At 43.0% G+C, this 22,882-nt stretch overlaps 1 long non-coding RNA gene across 3 annotated transcripts in view; it reads right to left on the bottom strand.

Moving 5' to 3' along the window:
- Positions 1-22,675, bottom strand: part of LOC121820669 (uncharacterized) — a 29,782-nt gene extending 7,107 nt beyond the window's left edge. Inside the window, exons 1-4 of one of the 3 annotated variants that reach the window (XR_006061333.2) lie at positions 22,526-22,675; positions 22,167-22,249; positions 6,352-6,402; positions 1,133-1,245 (exon numbers count right to left, since the gene is read on the bottom strand). This is a non-coding gene — a long non-coding RNA (uncharacterized LOC121820669). The other 2 variants (XR_009595426.1, XR_006061334.2) reach the window with 2 other exon arrangements.
- Positions 22,676-22,882: the final 207 nt, after the last annotated feature.

The raw sequence follows: 22,882 nt of genomic DNA, 5'->3' as shown, positions 1-22,882 counted from the left end.
AGAGAAGTTAAACACAGAAAGCTAACTGGGGCAGTTCAGTTCAGCGGCAGTAGCAGTCATTACCTCCTTTTTTTAAGGCTGGACTATTTCTTTCCGGGATTGGGAGAAACCTCGTGAGAGAAAGTTCATTGAGTAATGAGTCAACAGTGTTAACGAGCTCAAGACTTTTGAATCAATGGCACCTTCCTTTAAGCATGGGCATATAAACAAGTCAATATCCTGTTTTCAGATCAACATTAGGAGGATTAAGGTTTAATACTGGGCTTCCTCATGAGCTTTTACAATCAAGTCCCTGTACTTCAAGGAATAAAAAAAAAAAAATCCAGAGTTAAACTAAGGAATTCATCTCAGTCACTTCTGTTTGTCCGCAGAGGAGGCCTCACTCCTCTGTGCGGCTCCGGGGTTTCCCTCCTTCAGACTTCATTCCTTTCTTTAGAATCTGGGACCTTATTTCTCAATTCTCGATTTTCCAAATCGAAAAGAAAAATATCGTTCAGTTTTTGAGTCTGGGAAGTGGTGACTTTCTGATTTTACTGATTTTTTTTTTCCCCAGAAATTTCATTTCTGGAAGGAGCTGTGAAAATGTGCCCTGTGGTCAGTCCCCAGCATTCTAAGGCCAGCACCACGTTCGTGAACAAGGCCTTGGTCTGGACGGCACTGGAGACATCGTCCCACGCACACTGATAGACTGTCTGTCACCTGTTTTGTGGACAGGAACTGTGGCCTTTGTGGTCCTGAAAACTCTCGTAAACTCAGACCGGGAAGTGTGAGCTAATAGCAATATGCAAGCGTCTTCTAGCGGATTTCCTGGGATCGCATTGGGGTCTGGGTGAAGCATTGCCCCATAGAAGGGAGAAAGCATAGCCATGACCCCACCCCATTCTCCGTCCAGTTTGTTATGGCTGCGGTGCCCCTTCTGCTGGCTACCTGGAGGCAGGGGTTCTGCCTGTGTTAACTCCACGATGCTGTGTTCCGGTGTTTGCTGTTGGGATTACAGCTTGGTCACTGGGTGGGGCTTTACCAGCGGCTCAGTGGTGGAAAAACAAAACGACAACAACAAAAAACCCACCTGTCAATGGAGAGAGGCATGGGCTTGATCCCAGGGTCGGGAAGATCCCCTGGAGAAGGAAAAGGCAACCCACTCAGTATTCTTGCCTGGAGAATCCCACGGACAGAGGAGCCTGGCGGGCTACAGTCCGTGAGGTCGCAAAGAGCCAGTGCCTCATTTCTTCTTTGGGAGGTGGCCTAGAAGAGTATAAACATAGTTTAAAGGCACAGAGGGATTCTCAAATTCAAAAAACTGACCACCAGATTGGAAAAAAAAGCAAAGGCTGCCAATGCCAAATACTGGGGGAATACACAGAACAATAGAAACTCTCATTCAGTTCAGATCAGTCGCTCAGTCGTGTCTGACTCTTTGCGACCCCATGAATCGCAGCACGCCAGGCCTCCCTGTTCATCACCATCTCCCAGAGTTCACTCAGACTCATATCCATCCAGTTGGTGATGCCATCCAGCCATCTCATCCTCTGTCGTCTCCTTCTCCTCCCGCCCCCAATCCCTCCCAGCATCAGAGTCTTTTCCAATGAGTCAACTCTTCGCATGAGGTGGCCAAAGTACTGGAGTTTCAGCTTTAGCATCATTCCCTCCAAAGAACACCCAGGGTTGATCTCCTTCAGAATGGACTGGTTGGATCTCCTTGCAGTCCCAGGGACTCTCAAGAGCCTTCTCCAAGACCACAGTTCAAAAGCATCAATTCTTTGGTGCTCAGCCTTCTTCACAGTCCAACTCTCACATCCATACATGACCGCTGGAAAAACCATAGCCTTGACTAGACGGACCTTAGTCGGCAAAGTAATGTCTCTGCTTTTTAATATGCTGTCTAGGTTGGTCATAACTTTTCTTCCAAGGAGTAAGTGTCTTTTAATTTCATGGCTGCAGTCACCATCTGTGGTGATTTTGGAGCCCCCCAAAATAAAATCTGACACTGTTTCCACTGTTTCCCCATCTATTTCCTATGAAGTGATGGGACCGGATGCCATGATCTTCATTTTCTGAATGTTGAGCTTTAAGCCAACTTTTTCACTCTCCTCTTTCACTTTCATCAAGAGGCTTTTTAGCTCCTCTTCACTTTCTGCCATAAGGCTGGTGTCATCTGCATATCTGAGGTTATTGATATTTCTCCCGGCAATCTTGATTCCAGCTTGTGTTTCTTCCAGTCCAGCGTTTCTCATGATGTACTCTGCATATAAGTTAAATAAGCAGGGTGACAATATACAGCCTTGATTGACTCCTTTTCCTATTTGGAACCAGTCTGTTGTTCCATGTCCAGTTCTAACTATTGCTTCCTGACATGCATACAGATTTCTCAAGAGGCAGGTTAGGTGGTCTGGTATTCCCATCTCTTTCAGAATTTTCCACAGTTTATTGTGATCCCCAGAGTCAAAGGCTTTGGCATAGTCAATAAAGCAGAAATGGATGTTTTTCTGGAACTCTCTTGCTTTTCCATGATCCAGCGGATGTTGGCAATTTGATCTCTGGTTCCTCTGCCTTTCCTAAAACCAGCTTGAACATCAGGAAGTTCACGGTTCACGTATTGCTGAAGCCTGGCTTGGAGAATTTTGAGCATTACTTTAGTAGCATGTGAGATGAGTGCAATTGTGCAGTAGTTTGAGCACTCTTTGGCGTTGCCTTTCTTTGGGATTGGAATGAAAACTGACCTTTTCCTGTCCTGTGGCCACTGCTGAGTTTTCCAAATTTGCTGGCATATTGAGTGCAGCACTTTCATAGCATCGTCTTTCAGGATTTGAAACAGCTCAACTGGAATTCCATCACCTCCACTAGCTTTGTTCGTAGTGATGCTTCCTAAGGCCCACTTGACTTCACATTCCAGGATGTCTGGCTCTAGATGAGTGATCACATCATCGTGATTATCTGGGTCATGAAGATCTTTTTTGTACAGTTCTTCCATGTATTCTTGCCACCTCTTCTTAATATCTTCTGCTTCTGTTAGGTCCATACCATTTCTGTCCTTTATCGAGCCCATCTTTGCATGAAATGTTCCCTTGGTATCTCTAATTTTCTTGAAGAGATCTCTAGTCTTTCCCATTCTGTTGTTTTCCTCTATTTCTTTGCATTGATCACTGAAGAAGGCTTTCTTATCTCTTCTTGCTATTCTTTGGAACTCTGCATTCAGATGCTTATATCTTTCCTTTTCTCCTTTGCTTTTCTCCTCTCTCCTTTTCACAGCTATTTGTAAGGCCTCCCCAGACAGCCATTTTGCTTTTTTGCATTTCTTTTCCATAGGGATGGTCTTGATCCCTGTCTCCTGTACAATGTCATGAACCTCATTCCATAGTTCATCAGGGACTCTATCTATCAGATCTAGGCCCTTAAATCTATTTCTCACTTCCACTGTACAATCATAAGGGATTTGATTTAGGTCATACCTGAATGGTCTAGCGGTTTTCCCTACTTTCTTCAATTTGAGTCTGAATTTGGTAATAAGGAGTTCATGATCTGAGCCACAGTCAGCTCCTGGTCTTGTTTTTGTTGACTGTATAGAGCTTCTCCATCTTTGGCTGCAAAGAATATAATCAGTCTGATTTCGGTGTTGACCATCTGGTGATGTCCATGTGTAGCGTTTTCTCTTGTGTTGTTGGAAGAGGGTGTTTGCTATGACCAGTGCATTTTCTTGGCAAAACTCTATTAGCCTTTGCCCTGCTTCATTCCGCATTCCAAGGCCAAATTTGCCTGTTACTCCAGGTGTTTCCTGACTTCCTACTCTTGCATTCCAGTCCCCTATAATGAAAAGGACATCTTTTTGGGGTATTAGTTCTAGAAGATCTTGTAGGTCTTCATAAAACCGTTCAACTTCAGCTTCTTCAGCATTACTGGTTGGGGCATAGACTTGGATAACTGTGATACTGAATGGTTTGCCTTGGAGATGAACAGAGATCATTCTGTCGTTTTTGAGATTGCATCCAAGTACTGCATTTTGGACTCTTTTGTTGACCATGATGGCTACTCCATTTCTTCTGAGGGATTCCTGCCCGCAGTAGTAGATATAATGGTCATCTGAGTTAAATTCACCCATTCCAGTCCATTTTAGTTTGCTGATTCCTAGAATGTCCACGTTCACCCTTGCCATCTCTTGTTTGACCACTTCCAATTTGCCTTGATTCATGGAGCTGACATTCCAGGTTCCTATGCAATATTGCTCTTTACAGCATCGGACCTTGCTTCTATCACCAGTCACATCCACAGCTGGGTATTGTTTTTGCTTTGGCTCCATCCCTTCATTCTTTCTGGAGTTACATCTCCACTGATCTCCAGTAGCATATTGGGCACCTAGTGACCTGGGGAGTTCCTCTTTTGGTATCCTATCATTTTGCCTTTTCATGCTATTCAAGGTTACACAGCTAAAAAGAGGGTGCAAGGTTTTAGAAACTGAATTCATTACAAAGTTGAAAAGGTGCACATCCTTCCTAGGTATACACTGAGCAGATTAAACTCTTGTGGAGGGAATATGTCGTTGTCTGTTTCTACAGTGTAATCCCATCAGTTGTTAAAATGGTATACGTGATAACATGGAAAATAAACACAAAGGTAAACTGAAAAAGAAAACACACACACACAGATTCAAACTCCGGCTTTACCATTTACCATGGTTCCAATCTCTGAGTTTTAGTTGTCTCATCTGTAAAATAGAATTGAGTAACTTCCTCAAAGTTGCTGTAAGACTTTCAAATAGCATGTCTAAGCAAATATTATATGATACCTCTTATATGTGGAATCTAAAAAAATAGTACAAATTGAAGTTATTTACAAAACAGAACCAAACGCATAATCACAGAAAATGAACTTATACTTATCAGAAAGGAAGGGGTGGGGAAGGGATGAGTTGGGAGCATGGTATTCACGGATACACAGTACTATACATAAACAGCAAGGTCTGATCATACAATATAGGAACTATATTCAATATCTTGCAATAAACTATTGGAAAGGAATTGAAGAAAGAATATAGATATATAGGTGTATATTTAGACAACTATATTCTTATGCAAGGAGATCCAACCAGTCCATTCTGAAGGAGATCAACCCTGGGATTTCTTTGGAAGGAATGATGCTAAAGCTGAAGATCCAGTACTTTGGCCACCTCATTAGAAGAGTTGACTCATTGGAAAAGACTCTGATGCTGGGAGGGATTGGGGGCAGGAGGAGAAGGGGATGACCGAGGATGAGAATGACTGGATGGCATCACTGACTCGATGGATGTCTGAGTGAACTCTGGGAGATGGTGACGGACAGGGAGGCCTGGCGTGCTGCGATTCACGGGGTTGCAAAGAGTCGGACACGACTGAGCGACTGAACTGAACTGAACTGGTCCTTAGAGACATGTGTGGCTGAGTCAGTTTGTTGCATATCTGAAATTGACACAAGACTGTAAATCAACTATACTTCACAAAGAAAGAAAGAACACATCTAAGAAATACCTGGACTATGTAAAGATGCAGAGTTCTTATTTTTTCTTTTGTAAAACTGTGACAATGGAAGTGTGGCTCAGTTCAGGCTGAGCGGTTTATGTGATAACCTCGGGATAAGGTAAGGCTCCTGTTGCTGCTGCTGCTGCTGCTAAGTCGCTTCAGTCTTGTCCGACTCTGTGCGACCCCATAGACGGCAGCCCATCAGGCTCCCCTGTCCCAAGGATTCTCCAGACAAGAACACTGGAGGGGGTTGCCATTTCCTTCCCCCAGCGTGAAAGTGAAGAGTGAAAGTGAAGTCGCTCAGTCGTGTCTGACTCTTAGCGACCCCATGGACTGCGGCCTACCAGGCTCCTCCGTCCATGGGGTTTTCCAGGCAAGAGTACTGAAGTGGGGTACCGTCGCCTTCTCCTACTGGTAGGAAAAAAGCACATGAGGGCCTTTAACACAGGCAGCTGTGCTGGTATGTGTCAGCACCCCACAGACCTCCTGATTCCACGTCTGAGAACCCACTAAAGTGAAAACAAATTGCCCTCATTGGAATATTGATTCTAACTCCCACTCACTGTGTGATCACTGCGTTTTTGCAAATGCCACCACCAATATTTCTAAGTTTGTCTCTGAAGCAGATGGCCCTCCTTACCCAACCTGTATTTGACTGATCCCTGAAACCAAGCAGTGCAGTCAGTAAAGTGTCTGCCTGCAATGCGGGAGACCCGGGGTCGACCCCTGGGTGGGGAAGATCCCCTGGAGATGGAAATGGCAACCCACTCCAGTATTCTTGCCTGGAAAACTTTATGGACAGGGGAGCCTGGCAGGCTGAAGTCCCTGGGGTCGCATGACTGAGCGACTAACACTTACTTACTCTGAAATCGAATCTGGAGCGGCCACTGCAAACCAGGCAAGCTGTGAGGTCCTGGGGAGCCAAGGAGAAAGAGGATCTGTTATCTGATACCTAGCAGCTCACACTCTGGTGTAGAAGTCAGGAAGAGGAGGAACAAGCTGGAGGGAAGGGAGCAATAGGGACGGTGCCCTGGAGGCAGAGAGCTTTGGGAAGAAAGAGTTAAAAGCAGCTGATTTATCATCTAGTTCTCTGACCTAACCTGACTGGAATCTCTCATCAAAGTCTTCAGCTTGGGACGCGGGAACCCGGAATCCTCGTCTCACTCTGTGTATCCTATTCCCTGCCTTCCGTCAATGCATTCCTGCCTTTCAGTCTTTGCAAAAGATGTCAAAGACACCTGCCTTCATAGCAAAAACAATGGCAGAAATCCTAGTAAATATTTAGTGAAATGAACTTGGTTCTTGTATCCATTCAAAACGTATTCACCCTTCTAGAGAGAGAGCCTATCTCGTCTCCAGTCACCTCAATTTTCTATGATTTTCTAAGTATCTAGGAAAAAGAAACAAACACAAAACCCCAAAGACCTTTATTTTTTTATTTTATTATTCCCCAAATATTTTATATCCTTTGTTAATTTAATATTAAAAATCTAATTTTATATTGGAGTATAGCCAATTGACAATGCTGTGATAGTTTCAGGCGGACAGCAAAGGGACTCAACCAGACACACACATGTACCCATTCTCCCCCAAACTCCCCTCCCATCCAGGCTGCCGCGTAACACTGAGCAGAGTCCCCTGTGCTCTACAGGAGGACCTTGTTGGTTATCCATTTTAAACAGAGCAGTGTCCATGTCCATCCCAGACTTCCTAAATATCTCTTCCTCCCATCCTTCCAATTTAATATTTTTTATTTTAAAATATTTGGAACTTTTATGATAAGTTGCCTCCAGTTCCCATGTGAAAAAGGCTAGTTTCTCAGACTTCCAAGAGCAGAGAGTAACCTTTCCCCTCCACAAACCCTGTTCCCACCTTGATCCCCACAGTGCTATGCCCAAGGCAGATGTCATGCTGGAAAACACATATTTGAGTTGGCTTATCTTGCTGTCAGAGCTTCCAGGAGTATTGAAATAGACTGAAGTATCTTCCCTATTTGTTCCATTGAACACAATATAATATCAGGGACCGCTTCTGCTAATATTCGTGTTTGAAAAATGAGCATGGATAAAATGAGTAAGTTTCTTATTTCCTGAGTCTTTTCACACGTCTCAACCAGTGATACTTTGAACTACGAAAGGAAAAAGAAAGGAGGAAAAAAAAAAGAGACTAAAGGAACCGTTCCAGGAGAAACATCTCCAGTGCACGGTGACAGGTCTATGCCGGTTTCCTAAAGTTCTCTGTTTATTAACCCGCCTCATCTGTGTCCGGCAGCTCGTGGAGCTATGCTAACCTCATTCCTCACTGCTGTGTGGGAGACCAGCAGACTGGATTGAGCATGAATCAGCTACTAAAATAAGTGGCAGGGTAACTGGGATATGTCACTTGACCTTCAAATTCATTTTCTCTTGTCCTCACGTCATCCTGTTTCTCTGCCTGTCTCTCTTCGGTGTACTTTTACTAAACTAATAAGAAACAGATGTGAGACCAGAATGCCCTGAAACCTGTCCCTCTGAGATTTCTAGAAGCACTCCTTTGTGAACAGCCTGGTCGTTCATTCATCTCTGTTGTAGCACACACACAAGTTGCAGCATAAATAGACTTTGTATTTTCTCCCTCTCTATTTTCAGCAGGAGCTTGGCCTGCCACTGTCCTTGTCAGAATGTTGCTTCGATTTTAATGCAGGTAGAGATTGGGGAACGATATGTAAGTTTTATTTAGTCTCTTTGGCATAAGGTAAAAAAAAAAAAAAGAAAGAATTGTTTAAACTGACCAAAGCAGGCTATACACATTTTGAGGAATGATTGTATCCTGTCGTGCAAGCCTTGTGAAATCCGTCAGGTGAACAGAGAGCACAAAGATGCTCAAAACCCTCCAGTGAAGAAGTCTTCTAAGGACAGAGATGCTACCTACATTCAGGGTCTACTCACCCCTGTTGGAAAGACATTTGGAGTGATCAGTTTTGGGGAGAGGGGACCAGTCTGAGGGAGGGCTTCACCTCCTCTCTGTCATTTATCAGGGGAGACCAGCAGACAGAGCTGAGAGTGACGGATATTACAGGAGGTGATGGGGGTGGGCGGTCATCAAAGCAGACACAGGAGAAGCCCCTGTGAGGCTAATGCACCTGGGTTTGCAGATTCAGCCTCGGTGGTGGCAACCCTGCCGGAGTGAGCTGGAGAGAGTACGAATAAAGTGAAAGGAGAGAGGCAGGGAGGGATGAAGGAGGTAGGAAGGAAGGAAGGAAGGAAGGAGGCGGAAGGAGGGAGGCGGAAGGGGGGGAGGAAGGGGATGACTCTCAGCTGATGGAGAGACGCTCAGCACCTAGGGAAGAATTCCAGTTTTTGTCCTTTCATCCATAAATTACGGGTCCCCTTGGAGACAGCATTCCTATTATTTGACAGGGGTGAATTTGACCAACAGGACACTTGGATATTTATAACTCAGTATCTCCCTATCTGTTGAATTAAAAAGCAAAGACCAGCATTTATTAAACATAGGTAAGGAAAGGAAGTGTTCTTTATAGTTGACCTTTTATTTGCTTATATAAAAAACGGATCAGTGAGAGCCTCTCACACAGATGCAGAGAAAATGAATGTTTCCAAGAAAAAGCAGAATCCAGAAGATTAGGAGCTTAAAGAGAGTCTGGGGATCTATTTAAAACAAAATGCCCGCGTTGATATAAGCAGGACAATGCCCTGGAAGTTAGGATCAGTGTTCTAATTACTGTATGACTCCCATAGTTTTGGCCAAGGCTGGTCAGTTTGCCAAAGCGTTGGTCGGAGGCTGGACTCCAGTAAGTACTTTATTTTCAGTTGTACATTCGCCAGTGAAAATGCAGCTGCAACCTAGTTCAACCTGATCTGGTCAAAGAAGCGAAGGAAAAGTCAATTCATTTTTCCACTCTCTGGGGCCAAGGGGAAGATTAGAGCAGAGAACAAGTTTGCGTTGGTGGGGGGTGGGGGGAGGGAGTCTGTGGCTATTTTGTGGGCAAAGTAAGGCTTTGAAGATCAAAACACCAAGTTAACAGGAATCAATCCAACTAAAGTGTATTACTTTCTGGAAAAAAAAAAAAAAAGAGAGAGAGAGAGAGAGAGACGTTTTTCTTCTATGAGGCACTACAATTCCAGGCGGTAAGTGTCCCATCGTGATTGCCACAGTACCTCACGACACGTGTCTGGTACAGCAAGTACCAAATGTTTGTTGAGAGGATGTCTGAATGGTTGTCTGAAACACAGTCCTCCGTGAAAACAGGCATCTAGGTAATCACAATCTTTCTACCACTTGCTCCTGAGACGTTGCTCTCTGCCCAGTCCCTCCCTGCTTCGAGCTGTCAGATCATCCTGTCCTATATTTGGAATAATAGAGGCCTGTCAGCGCTGCAGATGTCTGGGCTAGCAATCCCAACTGCCTCACTCTTTTGTAAACGTTGCCATCAAACAGTGGATGAGTCCAAAATTAGATGAATCCTCACCTCTTTCGTCACTTGGTTTGCCCACCTGCTGACAGGGAGAGATTTTCTCTTAATAAGAATCATCTTTAGTGAAGATAACACATTTCTATCTTTATTAGAAGCAGCTTAAGCTTGACCCTGGGGCAAGTTGTAGGGGAATTGAGTGTTTATTATATCCTGATTTGTCCCAAACAAAGATAACCTGTGTTTGGAAATGATGGATGGGAATGGAAGTTTAGCTGTGCCCTTTAATATAATTTTTTTTTTAACCAATGAATATCATAAGAACCACAAAATTCCCTGAGCTTTTGTTCATGAGAAACCATCTTGCTACTGTTTCCTAAAACTTTTAGGGAGTGATCATTAAATCATAGAATAAAGTCCTACGTCAGCAAGTCCTTCAGTATTGGATGTGATTCCTTGGCCTGCAATCTCAATAAACTGTATATAATTTAGTCACGATGGGCAGACACATTTTCCTGTACATAAACCCCATTTCCCACTATTAATAGAGAATAGTACGGCAGTTCCTTAAAAAACTAAAAATAGAACTATGATAGGCTCCAGCAATCCTACTCTCGGGCATATATCCAGAGAAAACTATAATTCAAAAAGATACATACACCCCAATGCTCATTGTAAATAACAATATCCAGGACATGGAAGCAACCTATATGTTCATCAACACATGAATGGAGAGAGTAGATGTGGGGCGTATACACAGTGGAATATTACTCAGCCGTGAAAAAGGATGGAACAAAGCCATCAGCAGCAACTTAGACGGACCTGGAGGTGATCATACTAAGCGAAGTAAGTCAGAAAAAGAAAGAGAAAGACAAATATATATACATCACTCATATGCGGAATCTAATTTTTAAAAAATGATATAAATGAGCTCATTTACAAAAGAGAAACAGACAGATATCAGAAACAAACTCATGGTTACCACAGGGGAAACGAGAGGGGGAGGGATAAACCCGACGTTTGGGATCAGCTTGTCTGCACTGTTAAATTTAAAATGGCTAATCACCAAGGACCTACTGTAGAGCACACTCTGTACAGGAAACTCTGCTCAGTATTCTGGTAATAACCTAAAAGGGAAAAAGAATTTGGAAAAGAAAAGATGTACATATATGAGCAACCGAATCACTATCACCATTACACCTGAAAAGAACACCACGTGGTAAATCCACTGTCCTCCAATAAAATAAAATAAAATAAAATAAAATAAAATAAAATAAAATAGAAACGCAGCATTGTCGCCACCGTCGTCACCGTCACCATGTCGTGTCCACGCTTCCTACCGACTCATCAACTTCTGTTCCAATCGTCCGACGCCCGAGTGCTTCCTTCGTGCCTCTGGTCGTTCCAAGGTCTCCTTCTCCTGAGCCCATCACAGTCGCTTTCATCCTATCATTTATTGCTTAGCAGCATTACTTGCTACTTATTGTGCGATGGAAGATGTGGAAGGCTTGCCTGCGGTCACTGCTAATTGTGCCAGCTTTTCTCTGAGAGCAAAGATCATGCATTTTGGTTTTTCTCAAGCTCAGCGCTTTGCATGCCTCCTTTTACAAAGTAGAGATTCAATAACTATTAGTTGAATTGAATTGTACTGAACTGCCCTTATGCGGCTTTTAATCTAATTGGGAAAAAGCCTAAGCGCATCAAATGATGTTAGGAGAACCGCAAAGCATCCGAGTTAAAACCGCAAAATAACGTGGTAGAAAATGAGCATCTCGATGGAGGCAACAGAATGCACAGCAGTTGCTGCGGCTGAGCGGAGGTAACCAGGGGAGATTCTGAATGCACCTCTTCTGATAGATCATAGAAGGTATTGTTTCACCCAGTGACTGACACATGAAATGAATTAATTTACCATCTTATTTAGAGGCTGTGTAGCATTTTCATCATCAGTATTGTGCAGTGGAGATGCTTTCATTTCTTATCAGAAGAAATATCTTGCACAGAAAATATTTGTATTTCAATTGTCTTCTTAAGGCATATTTACAGAAGTGCAATTATCTTGTCAAAAGATGTGATCATGCTAACGTCTTTGATGTGTTTTGCTACTCACTCTAAAATGGCTTTTGGTAATTTCAAGCACCAGTAGTGGGTTATGACATCTAAAAGCCTAAAAAAATTGCCTTTCTTATGTTTTGCTTTGCTTGTGTTTTTACTGAATCTTTCTATCATGTTGGTTTACTATTTGTATATTTTCTCTCATAAATGCCTTTCATGTTTTTCCCAGTGAACTGTATTCCTTGTCAGATATTCTTATATTTTTAATAAAGTTTTATAGCTCCTTTCTTATCCTATTTTGTAAAAACAGTTTCCCATTCTGCTTTTCGGAATTTGGCTTTTGTTATACTTTTAAAATGTATACATTTGAGATTTTCATATAGCAAAGACTGAGTTCTTTTTTTCTGTGACCTTATCATTTACTTGTCCATTTAGAAACTCATTAATATTTCTCTTCTAGGTCTTTAACAAAAATTAGTTTCTATTTTCCTCTAGTTTTTCTTGTAAAATATTTAGCATTTTCTGTACTGCCAGACTTGACTTACTACAGGGAGAGATTTGAAAGACCAAATTTTTGATTTTTCAATTTATTAAACATCTATTCAGATAAGTATTTCCTTGTGAACTCACTGACATTTTAAAATAACATAATTGCGATACATAGGTATGCCTTACTTATTACTGTTGAACTAGATTTTAAGCTAAATTAATAAAGCAATAGCTACTCTAATAAAAAAGCAATTTTATAAATATTATTTGAATAAATGTTGTATATTCGGCTTATATACATAACAAAGGTTTGAAAGGAATGATATTTGTTTCCAAACTGAAGATTTACAAATGGTTGATCAAAAATTTGATATTGTTCTATTTCATTCTCATCAGTCTGTGCTGGTTTTCCATTTTCATCCGTCTCTACTGCTTTTTCTGATTCACTGATTAAAAGATGTCAATTTTAATTTATTTTGTAAACTTCTCATTAAACAAATGAGCAAGAAAGCATATATTGTTCCTTCCATGGGTGGAGTGGATATTAATGACAAGAAAGCTGAGCACCAAAGAACTGATGCTTTTCAATTGTGGTGTTGGAGAAGACTCTCGAGAGTCCCTTGGACTGAAAGGAGATCCAACCAGTCCATCGGAAAGGAAATCAGTCCTGAATACTCAGGACTGATGTTGAAGCTGAAGCTCCCATCCTTTGGTCACCTGATGCGAAGAGCTGACTTATTTGAAAAGACCCTGATGCTGGGGAAAGATTGAAGGCGGGAGGAGAAGGGGACGACAGAGGATGAGATGGTTGGATGGCATCACCAACTCAATGGGCGTGAGTTTGAGTAAACTCCGGGAGTTGGTGATGGACAGCGAGGCCTGGCGTACTGCAGTCCATGGGGTTGCAAAGAGTCAGACACGACTGAGCAACTGAACTGAACTGAACTGAGGATATATGGCTCTCCTAGGCATGAGATAGAAATATAGAGAGCTGTTTTTTTTTGTTTGTTTGTTTGTTTTTTTAATGGACCAAGGGACCATGCTATGGAAAACGAAGATTTTGGAGGCTGAATGGATCTTGGTGCGCTGGTTCAACCAGCTCATCAGACTGATAATGAAGACATAGCAACGAGAGTCACTTTGACATTATGACAGAGATGGTGCCATATCATTTCTCGTTTGCTTCTCAAAATCCTCTCCTGTGCACTCCCAATTTACAGATGAGGAAATCCAGCTGAGATGCCACTGTTTCAGTATGCCTATGAGGAAACTGACCACCGGCAGCGAAAAATGACTCATCAAAAATTACGGAGTTGTGTCAGGACTCTCAAAAATTGTGATAGGGTGATCCCCAGTGCAATTTTTATTTTGTGTGGCTGGTGCAAGACAGCACACACACAGACACACACACACGCACACTTGCCTATCTTCTGACAAAGTCATTTATTCATTTTGTATAGAGTCTTGGTTGAATCTAATTTTAGGTACTCAAATATATGATGCAGAAAAGTAGGAATACAGCTCACACTCCTTTAAAGAGCCCAGGGTGCATGCTGGTTACTCACAGTTGAAACAGATAGGACAGTAACTAATCCTAACTACCGTCATGGCCACTCTTGTCCACTTTTGCCGGATCTGTTCAATGTAATTAGATGATACCCTGGGCCTCGTTTTGCTCTGATGGGCTCCAATTCTGGCTGAGTTCCGTGTGAGGTCGTTGCATCCTGCAGTCAACACTGTCATTTTCTCCGTCAGCGAGTGTAGCTCTCTGTGGACTGACCTATGCTAGGTCTATCACTCCATCTTCACTATTCCTTAATGATCTCAAGGACTACATCACTGTTACCTTTCCTGTCAACCAGAATACCGCTAATCACCATATTCCATGCATGATTTACCTGCAAGGAGTATGTTAGTTATCCTAGAGGGCAGAGCTCTGGGGTCATCAAACTAATAGTTAACCTTCTGTCTCTCCTACAGCTTTCTAATTCTCAGTTTACCTCTCTGTAAAATGGGGCTAAGGATCCATCCACAGAGTCTTCAGCGCTTTAGAGATTTACATTTGGGAGCACACAATTGTTTCTCAGCATTTGTCGTTTCTTTTCCAAAGGCAGTTTCCTTTCCACGGAAACTCAGGACCCTATGAGACCTTGTCTGCATTGTCTTCACGGCTGACTTCAGACAGAATCCTTCTCTCCATGTAATTCCTTTCTGTATTAATGTGGTGTCCCTAATTAGGTCTTAATCTGTCCAGCAACATTCACAATACATAGGAGAAGGCAGTGGCACCCCACTCCAGTGCTCTTGCCTGGAAAATCCCATGGGTGGAGGAGCCTGGTGGGCTGCAGTCCATGGGGTCGCTAAGAGTCAGACACGACTGAGCAACATGACTTTCACTTTTCACTTTCACGCATTAGAGATGGAAATGCCAACCCGCTCCAGTGTTCTTGCCTGGAGAATCCCAGGGACAGGGGAGCCTAGTGGGCTGCCATCTATGGGGTCGCACAGAGTCGGACATGACTGAAGCGACTTAGCAGCAGCAGCAGCAGGAAGTATTTATATACATTTATATTTATATAACCTAAGCTTGCTTATCAGTCCAAGGAAAGACAGCTATAATTTTCCATTCTTTTCTGGTTGTTTCCCCGCCCTCCCATTAGCATTATTTGTTGAAGATAGAACTTCATACAAGGAACAGGATTGAAATATAAGGAAGCATTTGGCTTATCACTGTCACAGAGCCAGCCCTGAAGGGCTGGAACTGCGCACGTTTGGGGCCAGAATCTGGTCTTCATCCTAAACTTTCTTACACGTGTTTGGGGCCAGAATTTGATCTTCATTCTAAATTTTCTTCCGTCACTTCTTGGATACACAGAGCGAAAGACAAAAAAAAGAGAGAGAGATGAGAGCAGATAGATTTTTCACAATGGCAAAAATCTGATGGAAAAGACTCTGGGCTCATCATTGAGAGAAGCCATCTGTGCCAGAGTAACTGTCTGTGACAGAGGGGAAAAAATAAATCATTTTCAAAAACCCCATTGCTTCAAAATCTGGTCCAATGCCACCGTGCTGAGCGCCAAATATTCTATCTGGCAGAAGCAAGTCGTGGAAAAGCACAAAGGCAATTTACCCGATTGGCCTGGGCAGAGAGTTTATTCTTCAATTATTTTTTGTGAGTCTTCTTTCCTCTGAGTGTGGCTCAGACAGCTGTGTGCGAGGATCAGTGGCTGGGCAGGGATCGAGCAGGCGAAAGCCCAGCTGGGGATGGGTAGCCGTGTAATCCATCTTGGCTTAGTTTCCTTCCAGTTTAGAATCCCCCTCCCTGACAGGTTGACCCTATTTAAAACTGTGGTTTTCAACAAGGACCTGCTGCACAGCACAGGGGACTCTGCTTAGGGGACTCTGTTCTGTGGCAGCCTGGATGGGAGGGGGGTTTGGGGAGAATGGATACGTGTGTGTGGCTGAGTCACTTCACTGTCCACCTGAAACTCTCACAAATGTTGTTAACTGGCCATACCCCAACGCAAACTACAAAGTTTAAAAAATAAAATCATGGCCTTCAAATAGGAAACTCCTAACACAGTCATTAAAAAGGTCACACAGGAAATCGAGGCTCAAACTCAAATGACAGGGACCTTTGGAAATTTATAATTTCACAGCCTCAGTTTCTACATGGGCTGCTGGGAAGAATCCAACTCATCGATGACTTCCTCATCTCTGTTATTTTCTCTTCTTTTTAGACAAAGCCTCCATTTAAAAAATGTGTCTATTTCTCTATCCTTGGAAACCAACCAATCCAATAATGTGGTTGCCTTGGTGAAGGGACCTATTTCTTGGGAGACTGCCATTTATTTAGAGGATTAAAATGATAAGACCCCAAAGAAGGTATTTTATTCCCAACAGTATATCCACGCATGTACCTTTCAGAGAATATTCTAGAAATTTCCTTAAAACCAGCTGAGTGCATGTCACGTCATCCCAGGACAGGGACGCCCAGCTCTGATTGAGACTCTGACTGGCACATTTTCTGAGCTATCACCAGCTGGTGATTTGCACCGTATGGAATGCATGTTCTCCACTCTAGAGACATGAATCACTTGTTCAATTAAAAATAGTATTTCCCCAGCAGTTATTTGGGCTTCCCTTGTGGCTCCTCGATGAAGAATCCACCAGCCACTGCAGGAGAGGCGGGTTCAAAGGTTTCATCCCTGAATGGGGAAGATCCCCTGGAGAAGGAAATGGCAACTCAGTCCAGTATTCTAGCCTGAGAAATCTCACGGGCAGAGGAGCCTGGCGGGCTACAGTCCTGGAGGTCGCGAAGAGTCGGCCAGGACTTGGCAACTAAACACCACCACACAGAGCAGTTATTTGCTGGAGAGTGGGAGTGAGTTGGGGATTCAACGGTGGCCTTTCGCATTCCTGTCTTGGAAATGTGTCTGCGGTTCTGTTGCAGTTTATACAGTTAATGATCAATTTGTTTCTCGGAAACATCAGCCCCAAAGTTAATGACTGCTGATTCTCCTAGGATTCTCTGAAAATTAGGTCAGGGCCTTCCAGTGTGGGAGATAAAAGGCATTCTTCTTATTGTAGAATTTAGGGGGAACATCAGATGCCAAGGAAAATGCATGCTAAGTATCTAGTCTTACACTTTCTTTACCAAATTATGTGAGTCTCCTTTTATTTACTCAAAACAAAGGAATGTTATTCTATAGGATTACAGTGTGGACATTATCTGATTAATAACTTTCAAATTTCACAATTCAGCTTGAAGAATCACTTTATCTTAATTATCTGACCTGCCTATTCCTTCAGTTCTTGCATTCATTTTTCAGAACTTTATATCTCCAATGTGTCAGTGACTCTACAGAAGCTGGTATGAACCCTCGTGATACAGTCTTAAGACATTCACCATTGTTTGAGAAGGCATATATATTAACACTTAAATATTAACACATACAATACAAAGGGAACAGAGAATAAATCAACTAATTTTCCTGTACGCATTTTGTTTCTGCCTTCAGGTTTAAAGCCTGAAAAAAAAATAATAAGTAGGAAACTGAGGGTAATTCTAGATAAAGATAGAATTAGGTGAAAGCCAGTGACTTGTGAAAGCTTGGAGTATTGAGGGAAGTATCTTGATGGTTCAACAGGACATGACTGAACACAGGGATACTGGCTGCTCAGATGGCTGAAAGGAGTCTTCTATGCTTGGTAAATACATTTGGCCTTAATGGTCTAGGTTACAGGTATCATTCAGAAAACTAAGATCATGGCATCTGGTCCCATCACTCCATGGCAAATAAATGCGAAAACAGTGGAAACAGTGTCAGACTTTATTTTTTTGGGCTCCCAAATCACTGAAGATGGTGATTGCAGCCGTGAAATTAAAAGATGCTTACTCCTTGGAAGGAAAGTTATGACCAACCTAGATAGCATATTAAAAAAGCAGAGACATTACTTTGTCAACAAAGGTCTGTCTACTCGAGGCTCCGCCGTCCCTGGGATTCTCCAGGCAAGAGCACTGGAGTGGGTTGCCATTTCCTTCTCCAATGCATGAAAGTGCCTAGTGGGAAAGGAATTTTCCTTGCAAAAAATTTCACTCATAATTTTTGGCCATAAATTTTGGTCAAGAATAGTTAAAGTGATTAACAGAACCATCAACAGGGGAAAGAAAAAAATAAAATATCCAGACCTGAAAGTACTACCTGGTGACGTGGTCTCCAAGCTCCGTGTAGACGTCTCACTCTAGGTATGTGATCACACAGCTATTGACTCTGATGCTTTCACAGTTAAAGCTCTTGTTAATATCTTTCCAAATACATTCAAAAGTATAATTCCTTGAGTTAATCCAGTTTCTCATAGTGGTTACCACTTTCACCTCTACAGTGTTCACATACACACATATATTCGTTAATGGTATCATCTATTCAGACTTGTACGTCAAGGCTGTATATTGTCACCCTGCTTATTTGACTTATATGCAGAGTACATCATGGGAAACGCTGGACTAGAAGAAGCACAAGCTGGCATCAAGATTGCCAGGAGAAATATCAATAGCTTCAGATATGCAGATGACACCACCCTTATGGCAGAAAGTGAAGAGGAACTAAAAAGCCTCTTGATGAAAGTGAAAGAGGAGAGTGAAAATGTTGGCTTAAAGCTCAACATTCGGAAAACGAAGATCATGGCATCCAGTCCCATCACTTCATGGGAAATAGATGGGGAAACAGTGGAAACAGTGTCAGACTTTATTTTGGGGGGCTCCAAAATCACTGCAGATGGTGACTGCAGCCATGAAATTAAAAGACACTTACTTCTTGGAAGGAAACTTATGACCAACCGGGATAGCATATTCAAAAGCAGAGACATTACTTTGCCAACTAAGGTCCGTCTAGTCAAGGCTATGGTTTTTCCAGTAGTCATGTATGGATGTGAGAGTTGGACTGTGAAGAAGGCTGAGCACCGAAGAATTGATGCATTTGAACTGTGGTGTTGGAGAAGACTCTTGAGAATCCCTTGGACTGCAAGGAGATCCAACCAGTTTGCTCTGAAGGAGATCAGCCCTGGGATTTCTTTGGAGGGAATGATGCTAAAGCTGAAACTCCAGTACTTTGGCCACCTCATGAGAAGAGTTGACTCACTGGAAAAACTCTGATGCTGGGAGGGATTGGGGGCACGAGAAGGGGATGACAGAGGATGAGATGGCTGGATGGCATCACCGACTCGATGGACATGAGTTTGAGTGAACTCAGGGAGACGGTGATGGACAGGGAGGCCTGGCGTGCTGTGATTCAAGCAGTTGCAAAGAGTCAGACATGACTGAGCGACAGAACTGAACTGAACTGAACTGATAGGTATCAAGGAAGAATTTTAATTGGAGAAATGCTAGGATCCTGTGTACATTTTAGAAGGATGAGGTAGGTATAAGGTATCAATTTAAAAAAATAAGTAGCAGGGAGTGAAAAAAAAAAGAGAGAGAGAAAGGATGAAAAAGGTTTCTAAGTCTGGTGATGGTGGAGGTTGTATGAAAGTGTTGATGTCGTTAACTAAAGAAACAGAATGTGGGGGTCAGAAGGGATGTCTGCTTTCGGCCCACTCTGTTTGGGGTTACTCGGCTTGGTGATTTGCGCATTAGTACGCATTGATTTCATTTTTAAGTTTGCAATTGGAAGATGATTTGCTGGGCAGTGTTGGGTTGGTTCCTGCTGTACAGTGTGAATGAGCTGTGCGTATACGTGTATCCACTCCATCCCGAGCCTCCCTCACACCCCGATCCCACCAGTCCAGGTCTCCATGCAGCACTGAGCTGAGTCCCCTGTCTTACACAGCAGCTTCCCATGAGCTCTCTGTCTGGCCACGTGTATGTTTCAATGCTACTCTCTGAGTCTGTCCCACCCTCTTCTTCCCTGGCTGTGCCCACAGACCTTTCTCTACATCTGTGTCTCTATTCCTGCTCCACAGATAGGTTCCTCAGGACCGTTTTTCTAGAGTCCACATAGATGCATTAAGATACGATACTTGGTTTTTCTCTTTCTGGCTTATTTCACTCTGTACAGCAGGTTCTAGGTTTGGACTCAGCAATCCCACTGCTGGACATGATTCCAAGAAATGCATGCAATTCCTGAGAAAATCAGAATTCTGAAAGATCCATGCACCCCAGTGCTCACTACAGCACTATTTAGAGTAGCAGGACACGGCGGCAAACTGGATGCCCCGACAGATGAATGGGTAAAGAAATTATGGTACATATACACAATGGAATATTACTCAGCCACGAAAAATAATGCATTTGAGTCAGTTGAACTGAGATGGATCGACCTAGAGCGTTGATTTATTTAGACGGAGGTGTTCTAGAATGCAGCTGGGAGGGAGGAAAGAGCATGAGGATGTACTCTGTGGGTGGGGGAAGGGAGGCATCATCCTCTTGGATAACTGTAGTCTTTCCTGGATTTCTCTTTGTGAAATTTGACCTCAATCAGATTCCTCCCATCTTGCCTCTTTTCAGGGACTACTTTTGAATTGGAATGTTAGACTTTATATCTGTTCTCTGTGATATCACTGCTCCCATCTGGTGAGATTTGGGATTCTGATGCTGTCATGCCTTCTGGAGGACTTATCTTCTCAGTCTGTGTGATGTGATGTTGTGGGGCAATGTTTGTGTAACATTCTATCCAAGCGACAGATATGATTTTTACTGAAGGACACAGGGAACCTGGTGCCATTTGTGCAAAACGAATCCCTTCACTTCAGTGAGATGTCAAGTAGCAATAGCTGCTTCCAGTGAAGCTTTTCTTCGTGAGTTGTAAACCCACCACAAAGCACTGTCGTTTAGACCACAGCTGTAAAGAGAGGCTGTATTGAGTGTGTTTTGCTTAAATCAATGCTTTGTAATTTCACACGCCTGATCTACCAAAATCCAGGGCTGGTGGCTGTCAAGGCACCTCCCATTCTTGTTGATTCATGATAGCTCGATGTCCTTGCATAAAGCTCAAAGTGATATTTCTGCTCTTAATAATTATCTGGGTACCGTAGACGAACATAAGGGGAAATTGATTTTCCCCCCAAAACGATCAGGAATTAAGAGATACATGTACTGTAATGATTTTTCACTGGAGTATAATTGATTTATAATGCTGGGCTCATGTGTGCTGTACAATGACGTGAATCAACTGTTCATATACATATATGCCTTCCCTCTTGAGCCTCCCTCCTGCTCACGCAGAGCAGGAGCCTCCCTCCTTCACAGAGCACGCAGCTGAGCCCCCAGGGCCATACAGCAGCTTCCCACTGGCTGGCTGTTTAACACGTGAGAGCGTACACATGTCCACACTGCTCTCCCGGCTCACCCCCTTCCCCTTCCCCTTCCCCTTCCCCTTCCCCTGCTGTGTCCACAGTCCATCCTCTACGTCTGATCTCTATTCCGGCCCTGCAAATTAGTTCACCGGTACCATTTTTGTAGATCCCATATATATGCATTAATATACGATATTTGTTTTTCTCTTTCTGGCTTACTGAGTACGACAAACTTTAGGTTCAACCACCTCACTGCAGGTGACCCAACGTCATTCTCTCTGTGGCTTAGTAATATTCCTTTGCGTATATTCACCACATGTGCTTTATCCACTCATCTGTTGATGGACATCTAGGTCGCTTCCGTGTCCTGCTGTAAATAGTAAATACTGGGGCACACGCTGTATAGTCATCCTGATTCAACTATAATCCAGTAAGGTTGTATTTTATTAATTAACCCAAATTAGCTGCAATTATCATCCACTGAGTGCTGACTACATCACTTATTAATCATTGAAATCGGTAATTTCAGCTTATTCTCACAACAATCCTATGATTTTAGTACCACAAGTAAGCCTAGCCCCTGGATGAGAAAAGAGTCCCAAAAAGTTGGACACAACTCAACAAACGAACAACAGTAGCAAAGACCTCGGGGATGATTTTCTCGATAAGCTTTACCTCTTGTTGAAGAGGGATGGGGGTAGGTGACTAGACAGCTTTGTGGCTACTCATAGGCCAAGGGATCAGAAATTATCTTTAGTATCTTATTTGAAGCTACATCCCACAGCCCAAGGACCACAAATAAAACCCCTGTGAAATGCAAAACCAGTTTTCAAAGCCCCACATGATAGAAGTCTTAGGCACATTTTCAATCACTACCTCCCTTTCATCTCTCCATGAGGGCAAAACAAGATCATAGCGGTGTTTCTTACCTTCGATCCGTGTCTGTGAAATTCTAGCACGGATGAAGAAGACAACAGATCAGCGCATCTCCCTGAGAACATATTTACTTCCGCTAAAGGAGAAAACAAAACAGGAGATTTTACTATTTCCATTTTTTCTTGTAACTGGAGAACTTGAAAGGAACATCCTTCATCCTGATGAACCAAAGAGGTGATGATGATGACAAGTCACAGAGTTTTACGGCATCGAGAAGTGACCTCTCAGGAAAAGACAGAATCTCACAAGGAGGGGAGAAATATATTAGATATATATATTGGAAATATTGGAAATATATTAGATAAGGGGACATTCTAAGGGGTCAAAGCACAAAGAAAGGCGGGTAGTTTACCATGAGATTTGGGAGAAAGCCCTGAACTGCTCATTTCTCGTGATGAGACAGGAGACAACACGGAAGCTCGTAATCAGAGGGCTCAGAACCGACAGGGGAGTTTAAAAAACAAGACAAAACAAGACGCCGCAGCCCCGTGGCCCCGGGCCTGGTCTCCGCTCCGACCTGCTCGTGTTTATCGGTCACTCCGATGTCATGTGAGGGCCACGCTCCCTGCCTTGGCTTGGCCTGGGCAGGGCCATGTGACACCTTGGAGACACTTCAGCCTGCTCTCAGCTTCTCTGTGCAATGTTGCAGCCACATTTCTGTCAACTAAGAGAGCCGTTTGTCCACACAATTCTCCCCACGGTTTTATAC

The sequence above is a fragment of the Ovis aries genome, chromosome 11, assembly GCF_016772045.2.
Source record: "Ovis aries strain OAR_USU_Benz2616 breed Rambouillet chromosome 11, ARS-UI_Ramb_v3.0, whole genome shotgun sequence".
Taxonomy (NCBI): Eukaryota; Metazoa; Chordata; class Mammalia; order Artiodactyla; family Bovidae; genus Ovis; species Ovis aries.
Note: the sequence above shows the minus strand (reverse complement) of the source record. Positions and strands in the feature narration are given on the sequence as shown.